This window comes from Sus scrofa, chromosome 7 (genome assembly GCF_000003025.6).
Source record: "Sus scrofa isolate TJ Tabasco breed Duroc chromosome 7, Sscrofa11.1, whole genome shotgun sequence".
NCBI lineage: Eukaryota > Metazoa > Chordata > Mammalia > Artiodactyla > Suidae > Sus > Sus scrofa.
Genome location: NC_010449.5, coordinates 36,282,740 through 36,303,652, shown reverse-complemented (window position 1 = coordinate 36,303,652; position 20,913 = coordinate 36,282,740). Strand labels below are relative to the sequence as shown.

General features: G+C 47.0%; 1 long non-coding RNA gene across 1 annotated transcript in view; it reads left to right on the top strand.

Moving 5' to 3' along the window:
• LOC106504407 overlaps nucleotides 1–20,913 on the top strand; it is a 44,536-nt gene that overhangs the window by 8,455 nt on the left and 15,168 nt on the right. The window contains exon 2 of the long non-coding RNA XR_001297853.2: nucleotides 2,789–2,972. This is a non-coding gene — a long non-coding RNA (uncharacterized LOC106504407). The remainder of the gene's footprint in view (nucleotides 1–2,788; nucleotides 2,973–20,913) is intronic.

Genomic DNA, 20,913 nt, shown 5'->3' with positions numbered 1-20,913 from the left:
CTCTGTATGCCTAGATCATATCCCCAAGTGTCTGTCCTACTCCTGGAGGGGGAGGCAGTACCCTCTCTTGTGGCTCTGGGATGTGTCACCAGCAGCCATCAGAAACCTTTCCTTGAGGGAGGTTTTTCTGTTTCCTTGAAGGGATGTTTCTGGGCCACAGCCACAGGCAGCCTGTCACCCACCTGGCAGGGAGAGCGCATGAAAAAGGCAGCCTTATTCACTTTTTTTTTTTTTTTTTTCTTTTTGCCTCCTTATCAACTGGGACAGTTTGTTTTTCCCTCTGACTCCTGGATACAGAATTTCAGGACTGAAAAGGGGCCCCCCTGCTGTTTCCTTCAAGAGACAAAATACAAAGAGTGTAGCTACTGACAGAGCATCATTACATTTCAGTGCGAAGAATATTTATAATTGTGTTTTCCAATCAGACGTTTTCCCAGCCAGTTTATTTACCCTGTTTTTGATTTTGAGGCCCATTTCCTACTTTGTTTTGTTTTGTTTTACTGGCCTTAGCGGTGTCTTTTGTGAGCGGGTAATTTGCTCTCTGGTCTCTTAGCAACCAGGAACTTTTCCAGCTGAATCAGACCTTGGAGTTGCAAAGTTTATAATGAACCTGCTGAAGGACAGTATCTCTCCCAGAGCCAACAATTTTAAACCAATGTTTGAACAAGAAAATTAACCGGGGTTTCCGGATACCTACGCTCTTAAAGGCAACGTCAGACGAAACACGCGTCCCTGGGTCCTGGGCCCAGCTGGCCCAGTTTTTGTCCTCTGCTGTGGCACCAGCCACTTCCGCTTCTCTGCTCCTGGGCTGCTGTGAAGCAGAGGGAGCCTGCCCGGAGAGGGAAGGACCGTGCCCTCCCTGGAGGAGGTTGAGTTGGAGGTCCAGGAGTGGCGGGATCACGTGTCTCCATCAGTTTCACTCCCTGCAGGTTGATTTCGTGCCCACAGTGGGGTGAGGGCGCTGGCTGGGAAATGCAGGGAGAGCTCTCAGGCTAGTGAAAGACATCAATAAATCACTTCCTATCCAGAGCTTAGTCTGACGTGTGAGATCTAAACAAGGACGACTGGAGGACGGAGGAGAACTTGGCCAGGGGAGTGGGGTGAAAGCTTGTGCCAGTGACCGCCCTGGAGGCAGGATGGAGAGTGGGTGAGGAGGCGGGGCCACCTCCCTCCACCTTCAGCAAGGATGCGGGGTGTCACACCCTCCTGGCATAGCTCACTCGGGGGCAGGGAGCCCCAAGCTCAGTTATTAGCCAGTGTGAGTGTTGACTAATGCTTGGAGTTACCTACGGCTGTGTGAAAATAACACCCCAAAGCTTAAGGATCCAAAACACCGCTGTTTTATCGTGCTCTCAGATTCTGTGGGTCAGGAGGTACAAGAGGGCAGGGCATGGCTCTTCTTTGCTCCTTGGTGTCTGGGGCTTCAGGCGAGAACTTGAATGGTGGAGGTGTCTTCAACCGCTGGGGTCTGGACCACTTCGAATCCAGTTTCTTCACTCATAAGTCTGGCAGCTGGGCTGGGCTGGCTAATATCTGCGTGTGGCCTCTTTGGCAGGGAGCTCTCAGGATCGTTGGATTGGAGGCTCGAGGCTCAGGGTTCTAAGAGCAAGTAAAGTGTCTCCGAGCGGGAGGCAGAATTGCATGGTCTTTTGCGTCCTTGTCTCGGGAAGCTACGTGGCTTTGCTTCCATACCCCCTATGGCTACAGCATCAAGGAGCCACCCAGATGAAGAGCAGGAGACATAGACCCAACTTTCAACAGAAAGAGGTTCAAAATATTTGCAGTCATGCTGAACTCACCATACAAGGAGCCAGGGGTCCTGACTTCTTGTCTGACTCTGCCTCTCACTTGCTGTGTGACCTTGGGTTAGCTGCTTCTCCTCTCTGAGCTCTGGCTTCTTCATCTATTCAGTGAGGGGTCACCAGGTTTATTTCAAGTTCCTTCTCAGGAGCAGCAGCATGGCAAATGCTCTTTATTACCTATTGGTTCCAAGTAGGCTTATTATTTTTCTTTTTTTCTTTTTAGGGCCGCACCTGGGCATGTGGAAGTTCCCAGGCTAGGGGTTGAATGAGAGTTGCAACTGCTGGCCTACACCACAGCCATAGCAATGCGGGATCCGAGCTGCATCTGAGATCTATGCTGCAGCTTGCAGCAATGTCCCAGATCCTTAACCCACTGAGCGAGGCCAGGGATTGAACCTGCATCCTCACTGACGTGATGTGGTTCTTAACCTGCTGAGCCACAATGGGAGCTCCCCAAGTGAGCTGAATTTTAACTATAGGAATGGACCTCCAGTTGAATCATGTGCATAACTGGGTAGATATGCTTGTTAGAATTTTCATGCTATTGGAAACTTGAGGGAACCTGGCCTAGCACCCTCTCTAAACTGAGGTTTAGAGAGGCTGAAGTCCAGGAATAATATAATGATGGACATTAACTGAGAAATAGAACCTGGGCCCCTGACTCAGTCATCCTGGATGCTTTCTGCTTACCTTATTTTTTATTTTTATATTTTTTTTCTTTAAGGCTGCACCTGTAACATATGGAATTTCGTGGGCTAGGAGCTGAACTGGAGCTATGGTTGGAGCCTATGCCACAGTCACAGCAATGCCAGATCCGAACTCATCTGTGACCTACTCTGCAGCTTGTGGCAAGGTTGTATCCTTAACCCACTGAATGAGGCCAGGGATCAAACCCGAATCCTCATGGACACCATGTCAGGTTCTTAACCCGTTGAGCTACAATGGGAACTTCTATTTATTTATTTATTTTTGGCTGTGTCATGCAGTGCCTGGATGTGGGATCTCAGTTTCTGGACTGAACCTGGGCTGCAGTGGTGAAAGCTTGAATCCTAACCACTAGACCACCAGGGAACTCCCTCCATTTAACTTGTTATATTTGGAATCACGTGTGGAATTTCATCTAAACATCCCCTTCAGGAAGACATCTCATACCGAAACTGAAGGATATCTGTAAGTAACCATCCAGAAATTTTTCACTGTGTCCGACCTGAGAGGTTGTTAATTGGGCTTGACGGTTTGTCAGCCCGATCTGTGCTGGTTGCTTGGCCCCCCCACTGGAGGCCCAGGACTGGAGCAGGATAACAGGGGACTTGGGAGGCAGGTTGAGAAGAGGTGAGTTTGCTTCTGCTTTGGAATCTACTTTTTTTTCATAGCAGCCATATTCAGAAATGGTTCTTGTGCATATATAATAAGGTGATTGAGTTAAATAATAAATGACAAGCGAGGCCACGGGAGGTGGGGAAGCAAAGGCAAGGAGGAAGGAGTCTGGTTTCAGCTTAAATTGGAAAGGACATTGAGCTGCTGAGGAAGGAGATGGGAGGGCAGAGAGGCCCATGGTAACAGGAACAAAAAAAGAACTGGCAGAAAGAGCCACGTGGCTCCTTACAGCCCAGGAAGGCTGAGGGAACGGGGACAAATTCAGTGTGGAAATATAACAGGACACCAGTGTTTAAAAGTGGGGGGAGCCTGGAGTCACATTTAGTGCTGGGGAATAAAGTGGAAAAAAAAGATAAGAGAGTAGGCCAGGAAGCATTGAATCTTCATGATGAATGGGCTTTTCCATCACAAACATGGCCTTAGAGCCAACCAGCCAAGGCTGCTTTTGTCCCGCTGTTTGGACATTGACTAGGAACAAGGCTCATCTGTGCTTGGCCACCTGCCAGGATGCTGGGAGGATGGAGGAAAGGAAACACCGAGGGAGCCAGCTGGATTTTTGGAAAGGGCTTGACCTCCCTATTTCACCCACCCTGTTCTCCACGCATGCGTCCCAGGCACCCCCCTCTCACCTGTGGCCTCCTGTTCTCACCACTTACAATTCACGTGAGATCTGCCTCCATTCTCACCCCCTTATTTATTTATTTATTTATTTTTATGGCCGCACCCCTGGCATTTGGAAGTTCCCAAACCAGGGATTGAATCCGAGCTGTAGCCACAACCTACATCACAGCTATAGCAACGCCAGATTTCGCACATTGCGGGGCTGGGGATTGAACCCATGCCCAAGCTACGGCTTGAGCCTCTGTACTCATATTCTTTTTTTTTTTTTTTTGTCTTTTTGCCATTTCTTTGGGCCGCTCCCGCGGCATATGGAGGTTCCCAGGCTAGGGGTCGAATCGGAGCTGTAGCCGCCGGCCTACCCCAGAGCCACAGCAACGTGGGATCTGAGCCGCGTCTGCCACCTACACCACAGCTCACGGAAACGCCGGATCGTCAACCCACTGAGCAAGGGCAGGGATCGAACCCGCAACCTCATGGTTCCTAGTCGGATTTGTTAACCACTGTGCCACGACAGGAACTCCTGTACTCGTATTCTTAACCCACTCCTGACTCCTCATTTTTATCCTCTCTCATTTCACTTACAAATCCCTTTATTTGTGCTTCTGACAGCTCATCCCTCTGACAGTCTAAGCCTTTATGAGATTAAACTCTCAAGACACTAAACCTGAGGGGTCTAGGAATTTGACATCCCTTAAGCTGGGCATTTCAGCCTTTTCTTTTCATGAATATACAGAAAATGGTATTTGCACCGCCCTTTAGGGTCGAGGGCTCCAGCCTGATCCAGGCCCTGCCTCACCACCTCATGGGCCGAGGTATCCAGGCAAAGCTGAAATCCCTTCTCAGACTCTGTTTTGGAGGCTCTGCACAGGACGCTAGGATTTTGCGCACTCCCCTTCCAACAGGCTTTTCCTGTAGAATTGTGTGCTGTCCCTTTGCCCTTTGGCTGTCTCAACAAATGACATCTGTTCCAGGGCCATGAAGACCTCATTCTTCTCCTGGCATCTAAGGTAGCGGCGACATGGGATAGCTTGGTGGCGGTGCTGTTCACAGCAGGGCTGGCTCGTTTTCCTTGGTCTGGAAGAAAGCAGCTGCGGTGTTCAAATCCTCTTGGGGGCGGGGAAACCATCATGTTACAGAGTCACTGTGCTTGGGGCTGAAAGGGAGACAAAAGGGAGTTTCCTGCAGTTCTTGCTTTTTGAACTTTTATTCGAGTAGCAGGAATGAGAGACGAGTGAGCCTGGCAGGTTGGTCACGGAGGCTGGGAAGGTGAGACCTGTAAGAGAGGTTCACGGCCCCCGGGGATTGAAAGGAGGCAGAGGGTCTGGCCAGCTGCAGGGAATCCTGCGACATTCCACCCAAGTCATGTCCGTTCAGATGAGCCTGAGGGAGGGGCAGGAGTTCCCCAGGAGTAGAGGGGGCTGGCAGAGCCCACCCCAGGGCCCTGAGGATCATGCGCGAAAGGACAGAGGGGCAGAAACAAACCATGTAAGTCGGGAAGTGTCAAGAGTGTGTGGACAGTCAGGGATTGAGCAGAGATGTCAGTCGGAGGCTGTTCCTGTAGGGCCTTGATTGGGTGAAGCGTGGCCTGAGATGAAGAGGCCACAGGGAACCACTTGTTTGAACTCTCCTTCTGGCCCCAGGGGAGTCCAGGGTGCTGGCTGTGAGAAAACAAGGTAGATAAGGACAGATCTGGAGGACGCAGGGACCGGGGCTTGCAGAAGCACACGAGGAACCCAGACTGATCGCTCACGGATGCATCAATTCAAAGAGACGCAGGCAAGAGGCGGAGTCCGGGTTGAAGATGAAAGTCTGAAAGCTGTGATGTCAGATTAGATTCTGCACAGAGGAGTTCCTGCCTTGGGGCGACGGGATCAGTGGCATCTTTGGAGCTCTGGGACGCAGGTTGGATCCCCGGCCCGGCACAGTAGGTTAAGATCCGGCGTTGTCGTAGCTGTGGCTTAGGTTGCCACCGTGGCTCGGATCTGTTCCCTGGCCTGGGAACTCCAGGTGCCGAGGGGTGGCAAAAAAAAAAAAAAAAAAAAAAATTCTGCACAGAGGCAGGGAAGCACCTGGGAGCACCCTTGAGGGGCTTGGGCAGAGTCGCAGCTCTTTTTGGAGGGCCTGGTAGATGTCAGCATCAGTGGGGAAGGAGGGATTAAGGGCCCTGAGCCAGCTCAGATGCTACCGATACCTGAGAAAGGGACTTAGGTGACCAGAGCCGTGGACGTCTAGAAGCTCTAGCTGGAATCGGCAGGCAGGGGTTGGGAGAGGCAGCCCACGACGGGCTCGGAGCTTGCCTGCATGTCCCACCGAGCGTTCCAGGTTCAAGGTTTATCTGCCTGCTAAGACTAAACAGTTCTGTAGCTAGTCACACTGGTAACTACTAGGTCAAGGTGACCACAGTGTGACGATGGTATAACTACTCCCTCCCTGGGAGGAAAGAAAAGGAACGGGCTCTCTGCTTCTTGTTGCTTCTGGGGCCATTGGCTTTGGGTTCTTTTCCTATGATGCAAACCACTGTGTGTGCAGGTGCCATGTGGTCCCACAGCATTGTCCCTGTGGAACCTGAAGGCACGGGGAACCTGTGGAAATATGCTGTGTGTTGTACTATGAGTAATATAGTAATAATACATGAGATATACTCACACATATAGTAATATGTATGTAAGATACATATATATATTTTTGTTACTCCTAGTACATCTATATATACTCATATATATAGTAACATAGTTACATATATAGTAACATGTAAGATACATATACAGTACACACATTACTATATTAACATATGCATATTAACATTAATAACATGTAACACATGTAACACAATAATATGTTGTTATTAACATATAGTAACACATGTAAGAGACATATATATTACTACATTACTCCTAGTACATATATAAATACTTACAGTACCATATATCTAGTCCTATATCTATATAGTGTCTGAGTCCTATATACATGTGACTAATATATAGTAACACATATAGTAACATGTAAGATACATATATACTACTATATATAGTAATAGAGTAATATATAAGATACATAATACATAGTAATATACATGTATCTTACATACATATAAAATACAAATATTGCTACATTAACATACACATGTTATTAAGATATTAATATTAACATAATAATAACATGTAACACATGTATGTTATTACCATTAATATGTTATTGTTAACATATTAACATATAGTAACATATGTAAGAGACATATATATTACTATATTATTCCTAGTACATATATAAATAACTTATAGTACCATATATATACTCATATATCTGTATAGTGTCTGAGCCCTACACCTGACCTATTGAATCATAATTTCAAGAGGTGGGGGCCTGAGCGTCGGGTTTTTTTTTTTTTAAAACCCCAGTTGACTCTAATGTTCAGCCAGGGCTGCACATGCTGAACTAAACCAAAACGGGGTCATCCCTGGGGGTGGGCCCTTTGCTGCCTGATGCTCGAGGCTCTCTGAACAAGGCAGAGGAATGAATGGCTCTGGGTAACTAGCCAATAGCGGTTACCACAGGGAATATTATAGTAGTTTGAAAAATAAATGAAAGTCTTGAGGAGGAGAGGGGTTAGAATGACAGGGAGGAATGGCTCTGAGAGGCTTTGAGGGTAGAAATAACCATCCTTGGTGACTGATTTGATGCGGAAAGAAAGGGGGGGAGAGGAGTGGATGATGGCCTCGGGGCTCCGGGGTTTCTAGGGAGCCAGGAGGAGAATTAGGAAAACCTACAGGAGCAGGCTCAGAGGGAATGAAATTCGTAGTTCCAATTAAAATGTGATGAGCTGGAAACACCTATGGGGTCCTGGTGGGAGAGATCTAGTGGGCAGCTGAATGTGACTGAGGCCAGAGACACGTGATTAAGAGATGATGGTTGGAGCTGCCACTGTGGTGCAGTGGGTTAAGAATCAGACTGCAGCATTGCAGGTCGTGGTGGATTTGCGGGTTCAATCCCCAGCCTGGCACAGTGGGTTGCCACAGCTGTGTCTTGGGTCACAGCTGTGGCTTGGATTCAGTCCCTGGCCTTGGAATTTCTGAATGCCATGGGACAGAGAGAGAGAGAGAGAGAGAGAGAGAGAGAGAGAGAGAAAAGATGGTTGAAGGAGGCCAGAATCAGAGCAATGGTCTACCTGTGCAGGTACCTCACTCCCACCCCCATAGCCTGTCACTGCATTTTTGCCCGCAGGCCTGAGCACCCCTGACCTGCGCTATTTCAGCAGAACATGCCTGGACTCCCTGCCTCTAGTCTCACTCACTTCCAGCAATCCATTTGCTATGCAACTTTCAGAATGATCTTCCTAAGATAGAACGAGGGTCATTTTACTCCATTTCTTAAAGCTCATTCACCAATTTCCAACATCATGATGAGGTTCTCAGCCTTGGCCACACATTGGAATGACTTAAGGAATGTTTAACAAACTTTGGGTCTGGGCCACCCTGCCACCACCTCTCTGATTTTCTAATTTCATTTCTCTGGGATGGGGCCTGAGATTGATTGATTGGTTGATTTCGTCTTTTTAGGGCTGTACCCATGGCATATGGAATTTCCCAGGCTAGGGGTCAAATTGGAGCTGCAGCTGCCTATGCCACAGCCACGGCAACACCAGATCCGAGCTGCATTTGTGACCTACACTACAGCTCATGACAATGCTGGATACTTACCCACTGAGCAAGGCCAGGGATTGAACCACATACTCATGGATGCTAGTCAGGTTTGTTCCTGCTGAGCCACAATGGGAACTCCTATTTTATTTTATTATTGTAGTGCCACATATGCAGCATATGGAAGCTCCCAGACCAGGGATTGAATCTGAGCCACAGCTGTGACCTGCACTGTAGCTGTGGCAACACCGAATATTTTAACCCACTGCACCAGGCCAGGGGTTGAACCTGCACCTCCACAGCGACCTGAGCTGCTGCAGCCAGATTCTTAACCCACTGCACCACAGAGGGAACTCCCTGAGCACTGATATTTTTTGAATGCTCTTCCAGTGATTCCACTATGTGGGCAGAGTGGAAACTGCTGTCCCACAGGAAGAAATCCAAACTCCTGTTCATGGCGGGCAGGCCTCTCCCTGCAAAGCTCTTGCTTATCTCCCCTGATTTATCTCCCTCTGCTTAGTCCCTGAGCTCAAGCTGTCTCATCCCCTGCCATTCCCTGAACACTCCATGCAGTTTCATGCTTCTGCAACTTCACACCTGCTCTTGGTCTGCTCTCAGGGAGCCCTTTCTGCGTGTTGGCTACTTGGATATCTTTATTCCAGGCTCACTCAGCCTAAGCCTCATCTCCATCTGGAAGGCTTCTCGGGCCTTCCAAGGTGGAGAGACTGCTTTCTCTTGGGCGCCCCCACCTGGCCTCGTTCCTCCATTACAGCACTTATAGCTGATGGGACAGATAGCTGTGGTTATTCATCTCCTGGACCTTGCTCACTCCCTGTGGGACTTTGGGCAAGTTGCTTCAGCCCTGCGGGACATCGCCTTAGCTGTAAAAGAGATAATGACACCCACTGCATGAGTTTGATTTGAATTAAATGATTCTCTACATATGCTTCACATGGGACCCTTATTATCATCTGACCCTCTGCCTCTAGACCAGCACCACCCAGTAGAAATACAACCCAAGCCACAAAAGTGAGCCACATATGCAATTTTAAATTTTCTTAGTCACATTAAAAATGGTAAAAAGAGGAGTTCCTGTTGTGGCTCAGCGGAAAGGAATCTGTCTAGCATCCATGAGGACGCAGGTGTGGCCGCGGCCTCGCTCTGTGGGTTAAGGATCCAGCATTGCCATGAGCTGTAGTGTAGGTCACAGACATGGCTGGATCCCGAGTTGCTGTGGCTGTGGTGTAGGCTGGCGGCTACAGCTCTGATTCAACCCCTAGCCTGGGAACCTCCATATGCCAAGGGTGGGGCCCTCAAAAGATAAAAAAATAAAAATGTAAAGAAATAAAAGTAATTTCAATAGTACATTCTCTTTAACTCAATACCCCCAATACTATCTTTTCATATGCCTTTGAGACCCACTGTTGTTTTAGAGTAATAGCACATCTTATTTCAGACTAACCATATAACCATATTTCAAGTGCTCAGTAGCCGTAGGTGGCCTATAGCTATTGTCCTGGACAGTACCGGCCTAGATTCAAGAGATTATATAAATTTTTGAGGATAAATGTCTGACTTTTGACATTTATCAATGATGCACCGTGTCTGATTTTTCTCTGCATTGCTCAGTGCTTGGCACAGAGTGGTGTTTGATAAATGTTTATGAAATATTGAGCTAAGTCAGGTCATTGGGCAGGTTGCCAAGGGCAGTAATTGATAAACAATCACGAGTATAACGACAGGCTAGGGAAACCAAGCAGTGACCAAAGTGAGTCACTGCCTTGTGCTGACAGAGCCAGGGTGAAGGAGCATGACCCATTTCTGCAGCAAGTCTGGGGTTAAAAGCCTGAAATGAGAAAGGTTCAGATCTTGGTCTTGATGCTGTGGACACTAGTATTTGTGTTCCCTTCAAATTAGCGGCAACTGACTTTACCCAGTGATACAATGCCTGGTCTTTTTGGGGGTAGAATCCTGGACCACTATAAGAAAATCACTTCACTCCAGAAACCTCCCCCGCCAGGCTGAATTCCAGTGAATGGTTATCGAAATGCATTTCTGTTTGAGTCCTGTTTCCACCATCAATGAGCTGTGTGATATTGGACAACTTACTTAACCTCTAACTTCTCAGCATGTCAGCTTCTGCCATCTGTGAAATGCAGAGAATAACAATAGCATCACTTCATAGGGTTACCTTGAGGACATCAGGTACTGTGACCATGAGTTGAAGATACCATATGCCTCTGACACGGCTCCTAATTATCCCTGCCTCCTGGTGTCACTCTTATTATCCCCTCCCTTTGAGCATGTATGGGACCCAGTGACTTGATTCTACCCAATAGAATATGGCAAAGTGATGGGACGTCCTTCCCACTGTTAGGGGACCATTGTCTGAAACTGCCCACCATGGCCAGGCGTGATAATAGCCACTTGCATGAGCTGTCCTTCCTTGAGAAGGAACTCGGCGCTGCCCTGAAGGCTAACCAGGAGGATTTGGGAGAGGCCGGTATAAGGGAGGAGACAACCAAGCTCCCAGGATCCTTGGCACCAGAATCCCTCTTGGCTGAGAGGTGTGTGCGCCACTAAGAAGGACCCTGAGCCAGACCAATTATGGGCCAAGCAAGATGATTGGCCAGAGAACTGGGTTGGGCCAAGCAGGATGATTGGTCAGGAAAAAACCCATTGCCTGTGTGGTTGAGCAGTTCTCCTGGGTTCCCTTACCTTGCTGCTCCCTTCCTGCGTGCCCCTTCCCCATAAAGTGTTTTGCTTTGTCAGTACATGTGTCTTCTCAGACAACTCATTCTCAGGAGCCTGGAAGAGGTCTCCCTTCCTGCAACACCACCATGAGATTACGTAAGGCTGTGACTTCCATCTTGCTAACACTGTCTCTTGCCCTCTCTCTTCTCACTCTTGTGGAAAGTAACATAATGTCTTGCCTATCAAAAGAAATCTTGGCTACTCCATTTTGCTCCAGTTTCGGCTGAAACACCCTCCTGCGACCTCCATCCTCTTTCCCTCTTCTGCCAGGAACAATTTGTTTCAAATTAGCCAACCGGGAAGAATGTGTGCCCTGACCTGACCCGACAGGTACATCGTCTGTGTTAGGGATGAACAGGGAGGGTCTTTTCTTCCTCGCATGCGCTTTTTGAATACCTGCGCCCTTTTGCAGAAGTAAAGAGCCTTGTTGAGATCGCCCCATGTTCAGGTGTCTCATTTTCCGACACTGATGGTCTGAGCCATGTCCCCAACACTCTGATGAAGCCAGCTGCCGTGTCATGAGCTGCTCTATAGAAGTGCACGTGCTAAGGACTGTGGAGCTTCATGAGGAATGGTATCCAAAAGCTCAAGCAGAAGTAAGTCTTGACAACAACCAAGTGAGTGAGCTTGGAAGTGGGTCCTTCTGGTCGAGCCTTGAGATGAGTCTGTGGGCTTATGAGAACCAGCAGACCCAGTCGAATTGAGCCTGTGATAGGGATGGAGTAGGACAGTCACACAGGTAGTTGTCCAAGGCCCAGTAGGGGACCGCAGATAGAGAGGGAAACCTAGGGGACTTTGGGAGAAAATTCCCGAAGTTACTAATTGCTCAAGAGAGCCATCAGAACAAAGCAGCCTTGCTTAACTATAAAAGCATAAATAAAAGCATGAGATGCCTCAGGTCATTAAGTGAAAGATAAAATGAGGCCTGCATTCAAGTTCAGCAAGCTAATGACCCTTAGGACCAAGGACCGGAATTTAAAGGAAAGACGACTTTCCCCAGTAGGAAAGTAGGAGACTCTCATTATACGGAAACCTGAGATGGTTCGACATATTTTAGCAGATGTTACTGAGGCAGAATATTAACGCAGGTCATTGGTGGAGGAGCGTGGGCTTCGGTGCCTTCTTTGCTGTGGCCATTGATTAATGTTTGTGGGCTTTGGTGCCTTCTTCGCTGTGGCCATTGATTAATGTTTGTGGCTGAAGGGCTCCAGGGAGTAACATCCCCACAGGCCTTGTTTACTCTAGGGAGTGCGCCTACGCCCAGAGGGACATTCATCCCGAATCCCCTGTGACTCAGTTTATGGGGAGAGAAGGGCAAAGAAACTATGAGACTTATAGGACGTTTCCACCCCTGAGACCCTATTGGACAAGGACTGATATAGGTAATTGAACAAGGCCACTGGGAGAAAACCACATCTTTCTGGCCCTTCCGTTGGTACCCATGCCCATCTTTAAGGAATAAAAACCCTTATAGGACTATAGCCAAAGGGGCTCTTCTCCCCCCGCCTCCCAGGAGCCCTGGGAGCCATTTGCTTTTCTCTAATAAAGATTTTGCTTGCTTACTGCCTGTGTGTTCATGGAGTTCATTCTTCCACTGCCATGAACAAGAACCCGGATTCCGGTATCATCTTTGTGGTATCATTACCACCCTTCTGCTATTTGAATTGAAAGGCCAGGGGAAAGAAAATCCCTCTCTTGGAAGAGGTGACTCCCCAAATCACTCACGAGAAGCAGTCTTGATGCAAACAGCAAGAGGATTTTTATTCCAAGCGCGCTGGGGCCCACAGTCGTACACCACGCAGGGGTAGAGGACTGCGGCGGCGAGTGCGGAGTCAAGATAGTTTTTATGGGATTCACAACAAAGCCTGGGGTTCACAGCAAAGCCCGCGCTTCATAAACCAATCATTTCAAAATATCACAAACCAATCATTTGCGAACCCGTGCTTCGTGGACCAATTAGTTTTAATTTGTTCTGGAGTTACGTGTTTGGGCTTGTTCCTGGGAGGGGGAGACATAATGTCGCCAAGGTATGTTTACCAGGATTTTCAACATTTTATGGCATAGCCGATCTTACTGGGGTCGGTTTAGCGATTAACTTCCCCTCCTTTCATCTTATGCAAGCAGCTTTACAGAAGCCAAACAATCAGTTAGGGACCCTTTTCCCTGTTATCTCAAGCAGTTTCCAAGAAGTTTCGTGCCTAGAGGCACGTACTCAGGTGCCTATTTTCTCTTTCTTTTTCTTTTCTCCTCCACTTAGTTTTGTACAGAACAGAAAGCAAGCCCTAAAACAGCAAGAAGTATGGTCTTTTACCTATAGGGAACAGGGTCCAAAATTCGAGGGCATTTAGAGCTTTTTATTAACTTCCTGGGTTCTGGGGGGGGGGTCAGGTTGCATTTTCATCCTTTCAGAATAAGCATCATGACAGGCCTAGTTTGACCTCATAGGGTCGAATACTCTCTTACCGGATATGAAGGAGGAGCTGGTCATCTAAGCCTGATATCTACCTGAAGAAAGAGGAAGAAGAAGGTCTTTTTCCCTCCCACTTTCCTTGGATGATAAAAATGTAGCCCACCTAATATTTGGGGCAGAGCCTCCTTGTGCCTGCCTGCTTGCATCTCTCACAAGCGTCCTATGTTAATAAATCTATTTTTTGCCTATCACTTTGTCTCTTGCTAAATTCCTTCATGTGCTGAGACTCAAAGAACCTGACATGGAGTGAATGATTCTAATTTAAAAAACCACAGGTTCGGGTCCCAATCTGGCTTCCGGCTAGGTTCAAGTCATAAGGGTCGTCAATTTCACCTGGACCCACAGACACTGTGAGCCTATAAATGTGGTTTAATTTGCTGAGTCTTGTTACACAGAAATGGATCACTAATACCTGCATGCAACTGTTTGACACAGCATCTAGAACATAGAAGTCGCTCAGTAAATATAAATATTACCCTTAGCAGTGGTATTGGGAAATTCTGCCAGTGGGAAGGGGGTCTTGTCCTATAAGAGAAAATCTCTAAGCTAGGCAGCCTATCAATAGCCTATGAAACTGAGCAGGGCCCTGTGGGACTCCTGGGCACAAAAGCCTTTCTGTGTGTCCATCCCCCGACTTCTTCTTTTTAGGAAATAGGCTTCTTTCAGCCTCCAGGATCTTCCCTGAGTTCCAAAGAGCAGGTTCAAACAGTTGTGAATGAGAGAAGGGAGGGGATGCAGAGATAAGGGAAGGGAGAAACAATAATGCAGGCTTGGGGCAGGGTCCTGGTTCCCCCTCAAGGGATCTCCCGAGCAGAACAATGGAAGATGTTAACTACTCCATGAAGCATTCTTCATTCTAGAAAAGTCACAGCGTGATTTCTAGGACTGGCAGAACCTGTCCTGGGAAGACCAGCTTCAAAGAAGAATGCAAGCTTGCATCTACCCGGATCCTTATCTGTGTCCCCCCCAAACTATGAGACCACCTTCTATTCTCTCCCCAAAGAGGGCACAGTCTTTATGGCCATTAGTCTGCTGTGGCTGCTTTTGCCTGGCCAAACAGTTAAAAGCTACTCCTCTCTCCTTTGGCCAAAACTCTGTCTCTGTGCTTCTATTTGGCACTGATGGACCGAGGCCGAGTTTTGGCCACACTTTTATGAGTAGCCAGGATTAAATCAAACTTGCTTAAGTGGAATTGTATACATACTTTACTTTATTCTGCACCCATGGCATATGGAGGGTCCCAGGCCAGGGGTCAAATCAGAGCTACGGCTGCTGGCCTACACCATGGCCACAGCAACGCAGGATCCGAGCCGTGTATGCGACCTACGCCAGAGCTCAGGGCAAGGCCGGATCCTTAACCCACTGAGCAAGGCCAGGAATTGAACCCACATCCTTGTGGATCCTAGTTGGGTTCATTAACCATTGAGCCCCGAAGGGAACTCCCGTATTTTAAATTACAGTTCATGGCTTTGCACTGGAGTCAGCGTTTGCCTATTCACTCCAGGCGTGGTTTCCACCCCATCCCATTGCACCCCCCTTCCAACCAGTGCCAATATATTCACACTGTGAGGATGCAAATGGGACCTTTTCCTGGGTCGGGGAATCACAGCTGACTTGGGGTCAAACACAGCAACAGGCTTGAGAATAAAGTAAAATCAGCCAACAGGTCAGAGTAGTGTTTTGTCCTCCCCAACCCCTGTTTTTTATCAGAACTTGGTTGTCTTCAGAGAAAAACGAGAAGAATCTATGCATAATGGAGTTCAGCATCTGCGATGGTGAAGCCTAATCAATTGTGAAATAGAATCGATCCCAATGTGCCTTGTGTGGGAAACAAACGCGTTAGCTAAAGGGGGGTGGTTTGTTTTTGGTCTCGAGGAAGGGAACCCTAAGGAGCTGTGATTTGTCAGTGTTTTTCCAGTGAGATCTAGAGCAAGGGGGCCCATCTGGCTGACAGAAACATCCGCTCAGCTCGACAGACGGGCCCCAGAGGTGCTGGGCGCATCCGGCAGTCATAACTCACCGACTCAAGCCATTACGATCATCCTGCGGCTCGCCGGCCTGAAGTCTTGCTTACCACGCAGCCTTCTGATGAGAAGAACTCATTGCTCTTGTACGCTGGCCTCCCACCAGTGGACTTGAGGTTCTGGTTTTCTCGGAAGTAATGCTTTTCTCTGGAACTAATGAACCGCTTTTTTTTTTTTTTTTCCTTTTTAGGGCCACACCTGTGGCATATGGAGGTTCCCAGGCTAGGGGTGGAATTGGAGCTGCTGCTGCCAGCCTATGCCACAGCCACGGCAATGCCAGATCTGAGCTGCATCTGCGAGTTACACCACAGCTCACAGCAACGCTGGATCCTTAACCACTGAGCGAGGCCAGGGATCGAGCCCGCAACCTCAGGGATACTAGCTGGGTTTGTTACCTCTGAGCCACAACAGAAACTCCTGGAAATAATGAACTGATACTCTGGCTTATTCATCTATCTCTTGAAAGCTTGCTCAGCCTGGGTCAGCCTCTGACCTCTAGGGCACGGACCAAATAGAGCTGCTGCCTCTCAAAGTGGAGAGCAAATGCCTGGGGCCCAGGCACCTCCTGTATTTCCTCCATCTTCTATCCCTCCTTCCTTTTTTTTTTTTTTTTTTCTTTCACTTTCTCTTTCTTCACCAAAGATAACCTTCAGTTACGCTGGCCACAGTGGGGAACTTTTAACCTAGATAAGCTTATCCATTTATAAGGTGTTCCAGAAAAAAAGGGGGGGGAGGGGTCCCTGAATTTCCCCAAAACAACAGAATGCATTTTTTTCTTTTTAGAGCTGCACCCGAGGTATATGGACGTTCCTGGGATAGGGGTAGAATCAGATTTTTAGCTGCTGGCCTACGCCACAGTTGCAGCAACATTGGATCCGAGCTGCATCTGTGACCTATGCTGTAGCTTGTGGCAACACCTGATCCTTAACCCACTGAGGGAGGACAGGGGTTGAACCCGCATCCTCATGGATACTAGTCGGGGTCTTAACCCGCTGAACCACAGCAGGAACTCCCTGGGATGCATTTTTTTTTTATTATTATTGGTAGGCAAAAGTGTCTAAGAAACTAAATGAATCAAAAAATTGGCCCTTTAAAGATTCTTTATAAAAGGCAGATGAATCTAAAAAGACGTGTACACTAACTTTACTCTGACAGCGAGCACCATCCCTTTACCCTGCTCTCTAGATATTCAGAACCTACAAACTTTTTCACTCTGAAGGTGAGTGAACAGATGAGAGGTTAAACAAATGCCTTTTAAAGTGAGGCGCTTCGCTGAACCCAGAATGCCAGATATAACCACCTTTTCTCCACGGTCAGAGGCTGAACTTAGGTCCACCACTAAAGGTTTTTCAAACTCCAAAGAGAATCCTCAAAGATTTTATGAGGAATTTAGAATTCTAATTGGAGCTTATGATCCGGGACTCCCAGGTCTCTACCAATTTATTCATATGGTATTAGGATGTGGCGATGCCTCATATTGGATGGTGGCAGCCAAATGGGAAGATCCTGAAACGATATTAAAGACCCGTATAATAATCGCCCTGCCAGTGACGGCCCAATATGGGCTAGAAAAATAGCCCAGGACTGGAGTTTCCACTGTGGCTCAGAGGGTTAAGAACCTGACTAATATCCATGAGGATGTGGGTTCAATCCCTGACCTCGCTCCGTGGGTTAAGGGTCCAATATTGCCAAGGTATTATGTAGGTCGCAGATGAGGTTCAGATCCAGCGTTGCTGTGGCTGTGGTGTAGGCTGGCAGCTGCAGCTCCAATTCGACCCCTAGCCTGGGAACCTCCATATGCTGCGGGTGCGGCCCTAAAAAGAAAAAAATGCATTCCATTGTTTTGGGGAAATTCGGGACCCCTCTTCTTTTTTTCCTGAAACAACTTATAAATGAATAAGCTTATCTAGGTTAAAAGTTCAATCTTGCAGACAAATATCTTGCAGACAAAAAAAGGATGAACTAGTCTTAGACTGTAAGACAAGTTTGGAAATTTTTTTTTGTGAAATGTTCTAGGCTTTCCTTATCAAATTTGGACACAGAAAATGCCCTGACATCCTTAATGTTGAGTGGGCTCTGGCCCCAAATAAGTAGCCTTTTAAAGAGATATAAGCTGGGGTTCCCATTGTGGTGCAGTGGAAACAAATCCTATGAGGAACCATGATGTTGCAGGTTCAATCCCTGGCCTCACTCAGTGGGTTAAGGATCTGGCGTTGCTGTGAGCTGGGGTGTAGGTTGCAGTTGCCAGCCTCTCACTGAGCATGTTGGAAAATCTGCGTAGCAAGAAAGAATTCAAAAAGCCAATAAACATTCGGCTCTGCAGTTGTAACCGTTCCAAGAGCTGAGAGGACCTTCACAGACGCTTTTCAAGCCAGAACCTAGAGGAATTCTAGGAAGCCAGCCCAGAATTCTGCACCCTGAAATGTCTGCCTTCATTGCAGACAAACAGAGCACTGGAAAAAAGCACACCCCCTGCTGAACCCATCCTTTAAGGGACCTCCACCTACTAATTCAGACTGTTTTTCCCTGGAGGGAAGTCTTAAAAAATTTGATTACTGAAATAATCTTGAGCATTGATGGGGCTCTAAGGGATCTGCCGATAAATTGCTCCCCATGATATCTCTAAATGAGCAAAGGGAAACTAAGATAAAAATAATGGAGAATCCTGTACAGTATGGGCGAATAGTGGAGCCCCTTTGGATTAAACCCCCGTTCCATAAAACAGCAAGTCCTTTGAAAAGTAAAGAGAATATTTCCGTAGTGGGGGTTTCTTACAAAAGTCAAAGTATACCTGTATCTAAACCAGTCTTGGAGTTCCCCGGTGGCCTAATGGTTAAGGATCTGGCGTTGTGAGTGCTGTGGCTCAGATGGGATGTTATAAGACTGGGATAGCACTCCCACTTTAAACCAAGTCATGTGAGTAACGTGAAGAAATTGGGCCTGGAAAAGAGAAGAATTGGGAGGAATTTAATAACTGTGTTTCATTATTTAAAGCACCATCATATAGTCCCCAAAAGGAAACAGATAAGAAAGACATTTTAGTAATTTAAGGAAGAATTTCTTTCTTTTTTTTTTTTTTTTTTGTCTTTTGTCTTTTGTCCTTTTTAGGGCCGCACCCCTGGCATATGGAGGTTCCCAGCCTAGGGGTCTAATCAGAGCTGTAGCCGCCGGCCTACACCACAGCCACAGCAATGCCAGATCTGAGCCACCTCTGTGACCTACATCATAGCTCATGGCAACACCGGATCCTTAACCCACTGAGCGAGGCCAGGGATCAAACCCACAACCTCATGGTTTCTTGTTGGATTTGTTTCCATTGAACCATGATGGGAACTCCAAGATTTGCTTTCTAAATTGTGGGGTCATATAAAATTTAATTCAGAGGGAAAATGATCATGGAATTTCTTGATCCTCCTGAACCTGAGCTGCTCTGCTCTCTGCAAAGAGGAATTGATGAAAGTGAGACCCTAGCATATGAAAACCCAGTCTCTCAGAGGTTCCTAAATGCCAATGGGCTTCTTCTTCAATTGATAGAAGCAAAATTAAGAATGTTGAATGCATAAAAATCCAAATGGATCTTTCCAGACTCCAGCCTAAATTGCCTCGCTATCCACGGAAACAAGAAGGTACAACTAGAAGTTGCCAGTCCATGACCCAGAAGCTACCAATTGTCAAAGACTTAATCAAGCAAGTCCCTGGAACACTCTGATCTTACCTATGACAAAACTAAATGGATGAGCTGGGAGACTGGTCCAGGATCGAAGTGCAATGAAGAAAATTGTGGTACCAAGTTTCCCTATAGGTTCCAATCCCAATACTTTGTTCTCTGATGTGCCTACAGACTCAAAATGACTCAAGTGGTGGATTTCTGCTCTGCTTTCTTTAGTGTTCCAGTTGACAAGGAGAATCAATATTTATTTGTTTTCCCTTGGAAAAACCAACAATATACCTGGCCTGTAATGCTACAAGGGTTACCTGAAGCACTATCCTATTTTTCATGGATTTTACATCAGGACTTGGCAAACTTACAGTTCCCTAAGGACTCTACACTCATTCAATATGTAGATGACTTATTGCTGAGCCCTGAGAGGCAGGACTCAGAAGTAGATGTGATTTATCTTTTACAGCTATTAGCTTATAAAGGCCATAAGACCTTCACGGAAAAACTCTAATTTTCAAAAAAAAGAAAGGTCCACCTCCTAGAACATGATTTGACTGCAGAAGGCATTTCCCTCTCATCCTAAAAAAGAAAGACCATCCCGAACTTCCCCAGTCCTACAACAAAACAACAGTTAAGGAGTTACCTTGGATTTGTAGGCTAGTGTAGATCCTGAGTTCCAAAATTTTCTCTGATTGTAACTCCCCTGTAGGAACTTACAAGGACTCAATTCCAGAGCCTTTACCCTGGGAAGATAATCATGCACAAGGCTTTAGCCAAGTCAGATTAGCCTTGCAACAAACTCCAGGCCCAGGGTTCCCAAAATACACTCAACCTTTCACCTTATTTTCCGCAAGCGTGATAACGAGGCTCCAGGAATTCTTGCACAGGAACGTGGAGGCAATCAGACCTATTGCTTAGTGTGGTTTACAGTTAGACTCTAGCCAGAGCATACCCAAACTGCTTGAAAGCAGTAGCTGCAGCAGCTAAATTGGTGGAAGCCTCAGCTGAATCAGTTATTAGGATATGACTTATATTTACAAGTACCTTGTTCTGTTGAGTCTATTAAATTCTGATCTGACCCAACATTTTTCAGCAAACAGACTCACATCTTATGAGATCCTTCTCCTTTCACCAGCTAACCTTCATCTTAAGTGCTGCACCTCGCTCTACCCTGTTGCCCTTGCCTGATGATGGTATAGATCACTGTAACCGTAGCGACGTGGTGTCTTGAGTATTGACCCCTAGCATTGACTTATAGGACATTCTATTAGAAAACCCAGATCTGATACTCTTCATTGATGCTAAGAATGCAGAAAGGAAATATCAGACAAGATTGGCTGCAACAGCTCAATATGAACTATTGGAAAGGGGAATCCTTCACCAGTTTAAGTCTGCTCAACCAGCAAAACTATATGTCCTCACTTGGGCTTGTCAGCTATGCAGAGGAAAGTCAGTAAATGTTGATAAAAATAGCAGGTCTTCTTTGGGGTGGTCCATGACTTTGGTATGCTGTAGACACAGAGAAGTCTCCTCACTTCTAATGGGACTCCATTCAAAAACGGGCCCC